At 39.3% G+C, this 14,199-nt stretch overlaps 1 protein-coding gene across 1 annotated transcript in view; it reads right to left on the reverse strand.

Annotated features, from left to right (window-relative positions):
* Nucleotides 1-13,845, reverse strand: part of HIVEP2 (HIVEP zinc finger 2) — a 154,098-nt gene extending 140,253 nt beyond the window's left edge. Inside the window, exon 1 of the mRNA XM_081332983.1 lies at nt 13,705-13,845. The gene's annotated coding sequence lies outside the window, so the exon portion shown is untranslated. The remainder of the gene's footprint in view (nt 1-13,704) is intronic.
* Nucleotides 13,846-14,199: the final 354 nt, after the last annotated feature.

A 14,199-nucleotide genomic window follows, 5' to 3' on the forward strand; every position in this document is an offset into this window, starting at 1 on the left:
CTTTCACTCCCATTATTCCTGGAAAGATATTCATTTCTGTTGTGCTTATTTTGATCTGACCTGACTTTTTCTTTTGTATGTCAAATAAATTCAGAGTTGAAAAAATATTTAGATCTGATACGTCTCTATGCATTGGTTAGCCCAAACTATAGACAGCTTTGTTATTTTAAATCAGTCAGTTGTTTTCATCTTTTCATGACCTGATGGACTTCATTTTGCCAGGACTATCAGCAACTTGTAAAATCAAGCTAGTGCATCAGTGCAATCTATAACCATCTTATTTTCTGCCAGTCTCTTTGTTTGGTTGCCATTACAGGTGTTCAAAGCAGTATCTTTCCTGAACATACATTTTGCAATAACTGAACAACTGAATGGCTCTCTTTTTAAAAAAATGCTTTGGAATATTCAAAACTGGAAAATCCAAAGAATTACATGTTCTAATTTGAGACAGACAATGAATAAAGAATTGAATGATGGAATACAGGTGGGGAAGCCATTATGTGAACACAAACATCTAACATCTGCATATTAGTTGTTAAAATTAAAACACAAATAAAGACCTTGGAACACAATGAGAAGAGTGCATCATTTCAGATTGTATGTAGAAGCCATACAGCTTCTACACAGATCACAAAAATCTATTTGCACAAAATTAATATCACAATGTTCTTATTAGACCAGGTAAATATTTCTAACTCTTAATATCATCATATGAGATAAAAAGTTTCATAAAATTTTTAAAAATGAAGTAGTCAAAGAGTTAACCCCCTGTAATTCCAGGCTAAGTGATGATAACATTTAGCACTTTGACTATCCAAAGTACAATTACACAGATTCTAAGTAATCCCTGTAGCAATATCATAAAGAGGATCCCTATGCTGCACAGAATAAATAGAGTAAAATTAAGAAACTGGTGAGTTATTGAAAGACACTTAAAGTCTTCATATCAGAAATTAATTTTTAACTGAGCAGGACTCAATCCATAGCCCTTGCCAAATGCACTAGATTATCTGCTTTCAAGAAAACTCATATTTTTCCATCAATAATAGAATAGTGCTGGAAGGGACCTTGGAGGTCTTCTAGTCCAGCCCTCCACTCAAGCAGGAGAATCTACGCCATCTCAGACTGGTGATTGTCCAGTCTCTTCTTAAAGATCTCCAGTGATGGAGTACCCACAATCTCTGGGGGTAGGCTGTTCCACTGGTTGTTTTCACTGTCAGGAAGTTTCTCCTTAAATCCAGGTTGCTTCTCTCTTTGATCAGTTTCCAACCATTGTTTATTGTCCTTCCCTCTGGTGCTCTGGTGAACAACCTGACCCCTTCTGCCTTGTGGCAGCTCCTCAGATACTGGAATACTGCTATAATGTCTCCCCTATTTCTTCTTTTCTTTAGACTAGCCAAACCCAAGTCTCACAGTTGTTCTTCATATGTTTTAGTCTCCATGGCTTTCAACATCCTAGTTGCTCTTTTCTGAATTTTTTCCAAACTCTCAACATCTTTTTTGTGAAATGGTGACCAGAATTGGCTGCAGTATTCCAGGTGTAGTCTTACTAGGGCTTTGTAAAGCGTTATCAGTACTTCGTGTGATCTTGATTCTATGCCTCTGTTTATACAACCCAGGATTGTATTAGCTTTTTTGGTTGCTGCTGCACACTGCTGGCTCATAGTCAAGTGACTGTCCACTAGGACTCCAAGGTCCCTCTCACAGTTTTTAAACCGGGTCTTGCCCAATCTGAATTCGTGCATTTGGCATATAACTTCATATACCTGAAAACGCAGGTATCAGTTTCTGGAAAAAAACATATAATAGGGATAGGAACAAATGGACAAAAGGTGTATCCATAATCCCTATCACAAGTTGGCAATTGACATCAATGGAACACTGTATCTTAGCTTCAAAATGAAGCTGCTCACCTGAGGATTCCACAACCATTTACATCCTATCTATTTCTCATGTCAAACACTTGTGTTTTGTACTGAGAAGAAATGTTTGCTCAGTTTCCTGGAAAAGGGGTATGGACATTTATAGCAATAATATGCTATTGGAAGAATAAATCCAGCTCTTTCCACTCCATTTTTATTTTCTCTTTTTCCAGATCTCCTTTTCACTTGCCAGTTCTATACACACACCTCAATCTGCTCCACTTTAGCAAACCAGTTCTTATTGCATAATCTTCTCCTGGCATGATTACTCTGAAGTAAGCAAAAAGATCAATTTAACATAATAATGCCTGGTATGCCAAGTATGCTTAATTATTTAGAAATAAAAAAGATGGATAGTAGGATACATGGGCTTCCATAATGGGGAGAGGTTGAAAGAGAGAGAAAAAGAATGTGTACCTTTCTGCTAGCCTACATGCAACAGAATTTAAGTATTTATTGTATGTTAAATGTCAAGATATCATTACACAGTCATATCATTTGAACTATGATGTCATAACACATGTGTCATAATGCACAGTGTCATTTTGACATTATTATACCTTCTTATTGGATATCACTAGTTAGATTTACTATTCCCCAGCACGGCACAACAGTTGAAGACAATTCTGAAGAAAGCAAGAGAGATAGCTGCACACCTAATTCTCCAGCACAGATTAATAGCTCTATATTCCTTTTAGTGTATAGCTGTTACACATAGAGACCTAAAAAGCATCTTCTGAATATCATGGAAGCCTACCAGCAAGCCTTGTGCACCCAGCGCGATGTTACACAGACAAATCTTAAGATATGATGAATTTATGACATTAAAAGTATTTATTTATTTATTTTATTAGATTTATATACCGCCCTTTCCCGAAGGACTCAGGGTGGTTTACAAGGTATTTAAAACCAAACCAGTACAAAAGTTAAAAACAATTTAAAAAAAAAGATTAAATCATCCCTAAAAAATAAAAACCCCAGTTAAAAATTCTCAGCCTGGGCCGGAGAGCTCAAAGAGCCAGGTCTTCAGGTCCCGGCGAAATGAACGAAGGTCGGGGGCAGTCCTAAGCTCCACGGGCAGCTGGTTCCAGAGGGCAGGCGCACCCACAGAGAAGGCCCTCCCCCTGGGTGTTATCCGCCGGCAGTCTTTTACCGGCGGCACCCTGAGAAGACCCTCCCTGTGTGAGCGCACTGGACGAAGGGAACTTGATGCTGGCAGCAGGTGTTCCCTCAGATATCCCGGACCCAAGCCATTTAGGGCTTTATAGGTCATCACCAGCACCTTGAATCTCACCCGGAGGGCAACCGGAAGTAAACCCACTGAAGAGATTATAAAGCTTTCTTGTCACCACAGTCCTGTATCAGCAAGCCTCTGCGGTCTTTCTAAACAGGTTGGTAGAAATCCAAGTTGGGAGCAGGGGACTTCAAAGGGTGCTTGTCCAATGAATAACACAATGACCACATATACAGGATGACTTCACTTGTATTTTTGTATCAGAAGTGCAAAAGATGAAAAGACTAATTTTTGCAGATTGCACAAATAGGTAGTTTTTCAAAATTTACAATGTCTTGATGCTAGTTTACCCTTTGATTCTTCATGTGCATGCAAGATGCTTGTCTATTAAGAGATCCATATAATCCTATGTTCAATCTTAAATGGCTTGGACCTTTGTTACTACTAGCATTGTACACACACATACCCGCTAGAATGTTGTCTATCCTACACAATCTAGATATTTTGGGTGCCTACCTCACAAGGGGTGGGAGGCTTGAAGCCTGAATATGAACTCCTTGAATACCGCTCTCCTCCATCTCTAAAACATGATGTCTCCTAAAACCCGTAGGCTAGCCCACACTCTGTTGTTTTTTCTAATACCGATAAAGACTCTTCCAAAGGCATTCATTGAGGAAGATGTTAATTAGACACTAATTGTTTTCTAGTTATTGATTGCATCTTTGAATTATGTATCACTTTATAATTGTTTTCAGACTGCATATGGTAGTCCACCTAGACTTGCCAAATTAGTGGCATATAAATGCAGACGATACCAAGCTGGCAGGAATAGCTAATACTCCAGAAGATAGGCTTAAGATACAGGAGGATCTTGACAAACTTGAACATTGGACGCTATCTAACAAAATGAAATTCAATGGTGAAAAAAAAGTAAGGTTCTACATTTAGGCAAGAAAAACCAAATGCACAGGTACAGTATAGATGCTACCTTGCTCAATAGAAGTAACTGTGAGGGGGATCTCGGAGTCCTATTGGACAATCACTTCAATATGAGCCAGCAGTGTGCTGCAGCTGCCAGAAAAGCCAACACAGTGCTAGGCTGCATTAACAGAGGGATAGAATCAAGATCATGTGAAGTACAGGCATCTCGAGTGAACCATTCTATTCCATCTTTAATGATGGGGGGTGAGGTGTTACCCCCCCCCCGTTGATAGGGCTCGCAACTTGGGTGTCCTCCTGGATTCGCGGCTCAGCCTTGAAGATCATATAGGAGCCGTGACCAGGGGGGCTTTTGCCCAGGTTCGCCTGGTGCGCCAGTTGCGTCCGTATCTGGACCGAGATGCCTTACGCACAGTCACTCATGCGCTCGTGACCTCCCGGTTAGACTACTGCAATGCCCTCTACATGGGGCTGCCCTTGAGGACCACTCAGAGGCTTCAACTGGTGCAGAATGCAGCCGCGCGAGTTGTGATGGGGGCCTCCCGATACTCACATATAACACCTCTGCTCCGTGAGCTGCATTGGCTTCCGGTTACCCTCCGGGTGAGATTCAAGGTGCTGGTGATGACCTATAAAGCCCTAAATGGCTTGGGTCCGGGATATCTGAGGGAACACCTGCTGCCGGCATCAAGTTCCCTTCGTCCTGTGCGCTCCCACAGGGAGGGCCTTCTCAGGGTGCCGCCGGCAAAGGATTGCCGGCGGGCAACACCCAGGGGGAGGGCCTTCTCTGTGGGCGCGCCTGCTGTTGGAACCAGTTACCCGTAGAGCTTAGGACTGCCCCTGATTTTCGTTCGTTCCGCCGGGACCTGAAGACCTGGCTCTTTGAGCTTTCCGGCCAGGACTGAGGATTTTTTAATTTTTTTAATTTTTTAACTTATTGTAATTGGGTTTTTAATCAGAGATATACGGGTTTTAGATTTTAATCGAAAATTTAATCTATTTTAATTGCTATTAATTTTTGTATTGTAATGTTTTAATTGCCTTGTGAACCGCCCTGGGTCCTACGGGAGAAGGGCGGTATATAAGTTTAATAAATATAAGTGTTAATACCACTTTACAACGCCTTGGCAAGGCCACACTTGGAATACTGCATCCAGTTTTGGTCACCACAATGTAAAAAAGATGTTGAGACCTTAGAAAGAGCACAAAGAAGAGCAACAAAGATGATTAGAGGACTGGAGGCTAAAACATATAAAGAACGGTTGCTGGAATTGGGTATGTCTAGTTTAATGAAGAGAAGGACGAGGGGGGACATGATAGCAGTGTTCCAATATCTCAGGGGCTGCCACAAAGAAGAGGGAGTCAAGCTATTCTCCAAAGCACCTGAAGGCAGGACAAGAAGCAATGGATGGAAAGTAATCAAAGAGAGAAGCAACCTAGAACTAAGGAGAAATTTCCTGACAGTCATTAATTAATGAAACAAACTGCCTCCAGAAGTTTTGAATGCTCCAATACTGGAAGTTTTTAAGAAGAGACTGGACAACCATTTGCTGAAATGGTATAGGGTTTCCTGCCTGAGCAGGGGGTTGGACTAGAAGATCTCCAAGGTCCCTTCCCAACTCTATTTTTATTATTATTATTATTATTATTATTATTATTATTATTATTATTATTATTATTATTATTATTATTATTATTATTATTATTATTATTATTATTATTGCTGGTCATCTGTCTATCTTTGTATATATCTATCTATAGTACAATTTATTAAAAAGTTGCCTCCTTTTTCTCAGCTGTAAATACCATGAAATGTCTGCAAATCCAGCAATCTAATTAGTTCTTTCTCACCAACCCCTTTTCTTTCCTCTTCAAGTCTTAGTATCTATATACTTTTATATTATCCTACAACTCTGTTTGGGCCTTAGGATTGTACCTGTCCTACAGATTTGCCCCCTCAGCTCAAAATTGCCACCAAATTCTATTTTTAATAGGACAGTAAGGAAAAAATAAAGTCATAGGGAGTAATCATATTAATTGCATTTAATATAATTAAGCTTAAATCTAAATTTAATTTAATTTAATTTTCATCCTGCATTCCTTTACTTTTTTATGGTGGTCAGTCTCCTTTTTGGAGTGCAGCCTGTGGCCTTAGCTCCCAAAACATTGAGTATCCCTTCTTTAGCTCAGATCACTAGCCTTCAAACACTACATCTTATGACTTTCCTGGTCCTCAGCCTACCTGGTAAAATATTTTAATGTAGCCAAACCAATCATGGTTTCCTTCTCTTGTGAAGAAGGGATCTACTCCTTTCATTTTCTTAATTCATGAACAATGTTCTGCCAATCACAGTCAGAGAGGCTTCACTGCTACCAGCTCAATACAATAGATTGCCTTAGCACAGTAGGAATTCACAAAGCACTTATTAATAATCCCACATGGGCTCCAAGTAGCTGCTGATACAGTTGAAGTGACGGGCTGCACACTCGGCAATTAAGATGCTTATGCTTCTGCACATATAGTGCAGAAGAATATACAGTAAATGAGTACAAATGTGATAGTGGCTTCCAAAAAATGTAATTAGTCCAACCACTACGAAAGTTCAATAAATATTTGCATTACGCCCTCCCCTCCCAAAAAAACAACCACCATGGAAACAAAATTCAGAATTTTCAGTTAATAAAAAATAAGAATCAGGTAGATTTTCTAGTGTGTTTGCTACTAATATGTCAAATCCAAACAGTTTTCAACGTATCTCAACTAAAATACTACTGAATTTTAAAGGTTTAATCCCAAAATAATTTGTTACGTATTAACAGTAGTTCTATATCATAAGCTTGATCTTACCAATGTATTGCTTATACAACAAAGAAAACAGAGCTAACTTAAAATTAATATTTTTATGTTTGTTTATCCTGCTTTTATTATTGTTATAAACAGTGCTTTTTTGTAAAAGAAAAAGGTGCCGGAACTCACACATGTCATACAACCCGCCTTGCCTACCCTACAAGGTTCCATCCAAAAAAGGTGCCGGAACTCCGTTCTGAGCGTTCTATGAGAAAAAAAGCCCTGGTTATAAATAACTCAATTAGGCAGCAAATATACCACATACTCCTTCATGCTCCTATTTTCCCCACAATAACAACCCCATGAGGTGGATTGGGATGACAGTGTGTGTCTGGCTCAAAGTCACACAAATTCATACCTAAGGTGGGACTAGAACTTTCTTGGTCTCTACAGCCTGATGCCTTAATCTTTAAAGTTGGCTCTCCCACTAGACCAAACTGGACTACAACAAACTTATTTTCTGAACAAGTAGGCAAATTAATTGGTTGCTATAACAAATAAATCATATTTGTTTACAACTAAATAAAGGCTTTATGCTACTAAGAAATATAATCCAAAATCTTTGAACTATACAGCCTACATACCTTTCTTACAACAGTTTGCATTTGCTTAGAGGAACAACGGTCTAATTAAGGGTTTCTATCATCACCTTCTCCATATAAGTAGACACAACTACTTATTAGAAGATAAGAAATATAATAAAAAAGGGACATGGTGGCTCAGTGGGTTAGGACGCTGAGCTTGTCGATCAGAAGGTCGGCAGTTTGGCGGGTCGAATCCCAAGTGCCGCGTAACAGAGTGAGCGCCTGTTACTCATCCCAGCTTCTGCCAACCTAGCAGTTCGAAAGCACGTAAAAATGGAAGTAGAAAAATAGGGACCACTACGGTGGGAAGGTAACAGCGTTCCGTGCGCCTTTGGTGTCTAGTCATGCCGGCCACATGACCACGGAAACGAGAGAACTGGATGTCACGTGTGGAAGGGAAGATAAAACCCTTTACTAGCATGCAAGATAACTGTTTGTCCCCCAAGGAAATCAATGATAGTTTGTAAAGTTGGAACATGGTCCCAAGCTTTAGATTATCACAAAGCAAATTTTTCAGTTTCTCACAAGCTGAATCAAAACGGAACAAACCACTTTATGACTGAAGTGCTGTGGGAATCCAACAATATGTATGATAGAAATGGAGACCAACTTGGGTTTTTCCATTGTCAGATACCACAAATGATAGACCTGTGCTCCTATTGTTTTCTTTTAGGCTTTTATTATGTTTTTGTATTTGCATTTGTATAATGTAAAATCATACACACAGAGACACAAAGTACACACAAAATGTCAACAGTCATCAGGATCAATTTCTACCAAACTGTCCTCATTTTATCATCTTTCCTTGCTGAATGTGCACTAAAAAGTGTTTGGAGAAAGCCAAGAGAGAATTGTAGGTCATTAGAGCAAAAAGAAATACCTATAATGCCTGGCAATAATCAGATATTAAGTGGTTAATATATCTGGGCTAGAACAGGATATTGTTCTATCTGCAATAGCCTCTTTCGCTGCCCACCGGTTATTTAAAATAGCTTTTGCTGCTGGGTTTATACAATGACAAGTACATGGGTATTCCCAGCATTTCATAAGCCATCTCAGCACCCACATCCCAGAAAAAGCACCTTTCCTTCCAGCAAAGGATCAGGACGGCCTGTAAATTCCATGGTTCCAATAATGCCTATATACCTTCACTCTGCCAAAAAATACAATTTCATTTTGTAGTTTTTCTACAATTTCTATAGTTGTTTAGTGAATAAGGAAATTTGGTCTGGAGGAAAAGAAACAAAATGCTATTCTCTCCCGCTGGTTTACAAGTTACATTCTGTGTTCGTTATAAAATAAAACATCTCCATCAAAGCAACTCCACCATATGATAAGAATCTTTCCATTATACCAAAGGTATCTCTTAAGATTGCAAAACCAGGACTTACTTGGACTTAGAGATGACTACATTACTGAGTTATATCAATTAAGATATTTTTAAAATTAACTGACATAAAGTAAACCATATTCACTTACTAGTAGAAAGTCAGCACGATTATCAGTACAATATGATCCAAGCAGATTCATGATTCTTTGCTCAGTAAGAAGCACATGAATGCATTTTTTTGGCTTTGTTTTGTCTTCATAGTAACAAGAACTCTATAAACAGATCTCACACATGTAAAAATGTAGTAATCTAAAAATCCTTTAGGGCTGTTTTTTGTATTGTTGCCATACAGCTTGAATTAAGTATTAAGAAAGCATTCCTTCAAAAAATGTTACATTTGGTCATCTACACCTATTATGGAAATGGGAAAGCCAGGATCACTTGAGCCAAACTTTTTGTTAGACTTCCAGCCAATGGCTGATTACATCAAATAAATATTTGAAGGGTAGTTCCATGAACATATTGCAACTAAAATAAAGTCTCTTGCAATCATTTGCAAACTAACAAATATATTATGGCATAATTCTATGTACCGTAATCCACTTCATCAGATACAGAAAATACTATCCAGAATTAAAGTCAAATTGGGACATAGTGATAAAGGGAAGAGATTATAAACAGTAATGAAAATATATACCTTTATCCTATTTGGACTGACTCTTCACTCCCTTAGCTATCTTATATCAATTTAGTACCTACATATATCCAATCTTCTTCTAAGGACTGATCTTTCTTCACTAAATTTCCTTTATCACTGGACTCATCTTGCTCTTAACCCTTAGATGCCCCCAGTTAAAGGAATCTGAGCACATTGTTTATGTTTAGAAGTTTGGTTCTGTCTGACACGCTTGTGATACATAAAACAATCTTAAAGGGAAAAACTACTTTAATATTTTATGCTGCATCTATATACGTAGTATAGTATATCTACATACTAAATATGGTGTATTTAACTGATTAAATGAGAGCAGCTTTTCAGAAAATCAAAAGGTTTTCAATTCATCAGTTTGTTACTCTTTGCCTTCTTAATGTTTATACCCCATTCTAGTGTGGTATAATACTGTTTCATTTCTCTTTTGACATTCCCTCCCACTTTTTTAAATATATTTTTTAATTCATGTCTTTCAACCTCTTGTATCTCTCACATTCTGTGTTAGTAGCCATATATTACCAGTGGCACATTTGATTTTTCTTGGTCCTCAGACAACATAAGAGCTTTCTTAAATTAAATGGCAGTTTGTTTCCATCAATGAAGTTGGGTGGGAGGGCAAGAGGCATCAAAAAAACTCAAATTGGCAGCCAGGTTTTGACTTTTTAAACTTCCTTTCCTGCTCTTTTATCAAGTTTTCCATCAAAACCTGCCACCCACCAGAATCATCGCCTATCAACTCAAATTACTCAATGTGATGCTGCTTGAGAAAACAGAGATTCAATTTCTGAAGCTCATGAGATAGCTCTTACAATACAGGAGCTGTATTTGTACATACATAGAATACCACAAACACACAATCTACATTTTAGCCTAGCGTGCTGCACAAATTCAAACCCCATAGTTAAATATATAGAGGTGTGTCATTATGAAGTTCAACTGTTATTCAAATTGGATGAAGACTCCACTACTGTTCAAATAAAGGATCATTTTCCTACAAGTAGGCTCATTTATTATAATCCTAAAGGAGGAATGAGCTTTGTAAAATCTATCAGTTCCATCTACACCCCTGATAATATAACTCATTACTTTTTCAGGCTGACCTGTCAAAAACCAACAAGTGGGCAAGTTCAAGACAAACTTGAAATGTTAGCAAGATTTCACTGATCATATATTTAATAATTTCTCTCTCTCTGTGATCACATCTGAAGAGTACTGGGAGACATATTCAAAACTTTTGGACAATACTTGTAGGTTTCACCATCATGAAACAATTTGCCCTCAATATTGCATCCCAATATTCAAAATCAATCCTTACTAAAAGGGATAAGGTATATAAGGGTGAACAACAACGTATCTATTTATAAAATTTATAGGTCACCCATCTTACTTCAAGGTAACTCTGGGCAGCTTACAATCAAAATATGGGCTGCAAAAATGTGGATAGCCACTAGATGGTGGCAAAGGTTTACAGAATCCTAGCTGTTTATTCCAATCTAATGGCAATAGATAACAAAGCCATTTACAAAGTTGGAATTCTTGAGAAGTTAGAATCACTTATTAAAATTGATTCCCAATTGTATGTTAATTAAGACTTCACCATAAGAGAAAATTCAAACCCTCTTCAGTAACAAAGCCACACTTTATACAATTCATACATTTCTTTTCCACTATTTTAAAAGATTTGCCATTACTATGTGTAATCTTTGTTGGATCTATCTTGTGTCCTTGTTTCAGAGGTAAAACTACCCCAACTGAAATTTTATAATATTAAACTAAAACACAAATAATAAATATATTGTATTTCAATTGGTTAACTTTTTAATCTGCAAACTATTAGCATAAAAACCTATATAAATCTTTTATTTTTCAAATTTCACACAGCATGGAAATACTAAAAGTAAAAAGTAAATGTGGAGGTTATGACAAAGATCAGATCCTAGGAAACATTCCATACATACTATCATTTATTAGAAATAATACTTCCAGTCCTACTCCTTAATATGAAAAACTGATAACATGCAGGTGCACGACCAACATTTGAGTACAGTATATGACAACTGATTATTTTCACTTTATCACAGAGACTTTTTAAGAGCATTTTTAATCTATGTAGAAATGGTGCAAACTGGCATCAGTTTTAAGAGTATGGAAGATTGAATGGTAGTTTTTTGACAAAGAGCTAGATGGAGCAATCCTATACATGCTCAGAAGCAAGCTCCATAGTGTTTTATAGTATTTATTCTATTATACAGAATAGCATTGTTTCAATAGCATAAGTAGAAAAAAAATCAAAGCTTGAGACGTATTGCAGACGTATTACTTTTAATAAAACAAAAATAAAACATGGGTCTCATTCACATTTTCCATTTGTAAACTCCCTCGTATTTCTCCATCATAATAAGACTAAGGTTGTAAAAGTATTTTCTTGCCATTCCATTGAAATGAATACAATGCTATAAACTGATTGTTTTAGAAACTTGTGAATGGGTTGCTTACTAAGCACAACATTTTTCTAACCCTAATAGCAACAGGCAATATTTACTATTAAATAATCTAATCGTAAAAGCCCTTTAGAAAGTTCAGGAAAAAATGTCAACTGATTAATTAAATAGCAAAAAAAAGAGAATATTTTGCAAAGTGCTAAACAGTTTTATTTGTAAAACATTTTGACTTTACAGACATTACATATACATTATAGACTTATTATCGATTGGTCTCACATTTTATTAAAGAGAACATGCACCATTTAAAAGAACAAAGGCATCCCTGTGATATAGATGCACAATGTTTTTAAAAGGAACGATCAAGATCTTCTCCCTTACAACAAATAAATGAAGTCCGACACTAGGACACTGCTCTTAGTCCTAAACAATTTGATGTACAGCATTTTCCTTAGAGCTACATAAAAGAGAAGAGATAACATCTTTTTTCCCCCACTTCACACTGTATCATTTAACTGTTTTCCAAGCAAGGAAAAGCAATGCTGTGTATCTGAGAAATAGTTTTATGAAAATATTTAAATATTTCATTAAGATCTCTGGAATAAAGGTGGTATTGGGGGATCAGTTTTAAACCAAGGGCTTCCCCCTTTTAAATGTTAATTTCCCATCATTAAAGTACAGAGGCAATAAACCAGGGGTCTTCAAACTTGGCCCTTTTATGACTTGTGGACTTCAACTCCCAGAATTCCTCAGCCAGCAAAGCTGGCTGAGGAATTCTGGGAGTTGAAGTCCACAAGTCATAAAAGGGCCAAGTTTGAAGACCCCTGCAATAAACCCTACGGAGAAAGAGCAAGAACAGGCTTTTATTCGTTTTATCCCTTCCCTCCTCCTTCAGTTTCCCCAAGGACAGCATCAGGCCAGACTTTAAGGACTCTTTCTCAACCTCCCCTCCACACTTCCGCACAGATATTTAAGGGCCGAAGATTACACGGAGCGAGCATGGATGAGTGTCTGTAAGGTTACATAACCGTATCTAAACATCCATAGGCGTACCTATTATATAAGGAAAACATTTCTTCGCAAGAGACTACCAACGGGGAAGGGGGCGGGGGCGAGAGCCAGATTTCGTGGCAAACCCCCCCTAAGGAAGCCAGCATGCAGAAGAGGGGAGTTAGAAGGAGATCACATCTGCCTGCGCAGCCCTAGCAGCAACGGCAGCAGCAGGCAGAGCCCCTTGTTAACCCCCTTCCTGTGGCTTTTACACGTCATGGAACATTCCCGGAACGGGCCAACAACGTTCCACCCACTTCAGGGAACAGACATAAAGGCGCAACACAGTGATATCCTTCTCCTCGGCTTGTCCGCCCTCCCTCCCTCCGTTCTCACTGCATATTCATTTCCCCTCCTCCCCCGCGCGCACAGCTGCTGCCGCCGCCGCCGCCACGCGCTTTTTTTTTCCCCTCGGCCCTCCACCCGGGGCTCCCACATGCCACCTCTGCCCCACAGCCGCAAGAAGTTAACGAAACCAGCTCCGGGGGTTGCCAAGTCACCCTGACCCCTGGAAGCCAGTGGCTTGAAACGGTTCTCCGACAAGCCAAGCCCCGCCGCCCTTCGCAGCAGCCTCCGCCCCCCCACCCACCCCAGAACGGCCCGGGCCTTGCGCTTGCCCTCTTCACCTCGCCACTTAAAGCTACCTGGAACTGTGCAGAGCCATGCCTCAGCCCGGACCCCAGCGGCAGCAACCGCCGCGTCGCGTCCCCTCCTCTCGAGCAGCTCCGCGTCCTCTTCCCTCCGCCTCCTCATCTGCTCATTAGTAACCATGCACATACTTCTTCCCCACGGGAGGAGATTACGCAAGCCCGCTTGCTCCTTAATCTGCATACGCTTACATGCTGGGTATTCCCCACATTCCCTAACAGTAGGCCACGAGCAAAGGACCTCGTTCGCGCGCATCGGGGCGCGCGCCCGCGCATCCACAAACGCACCTACATTCACACGCGAAACAGAAAGGGGGAAGCGGCTTGTCTACCGGCGGGGAAAAGGGAGGCAGCTCTTCAGTCAGGTTGCCAGATCTGAACTTCTAACGTGTAAATCAAGAAGCGCCACACTGGGACCTGGGGTGGCGTCCTCTTCCACAGCATGTGACGACGCTCGCAAGGGTCTCTTGCAAGATCGGTTTCCATTAGTCA

Source organism: Vipera berus (assembly GCF_964194415.1).
Source record: "Vipera berus genome assembly, chromosome: 1".
NCBI lineage: Eukaryota > Metazoa > Chordata > Lepidosauria > Squamata > Viperidae > Vipera > Vipera berus.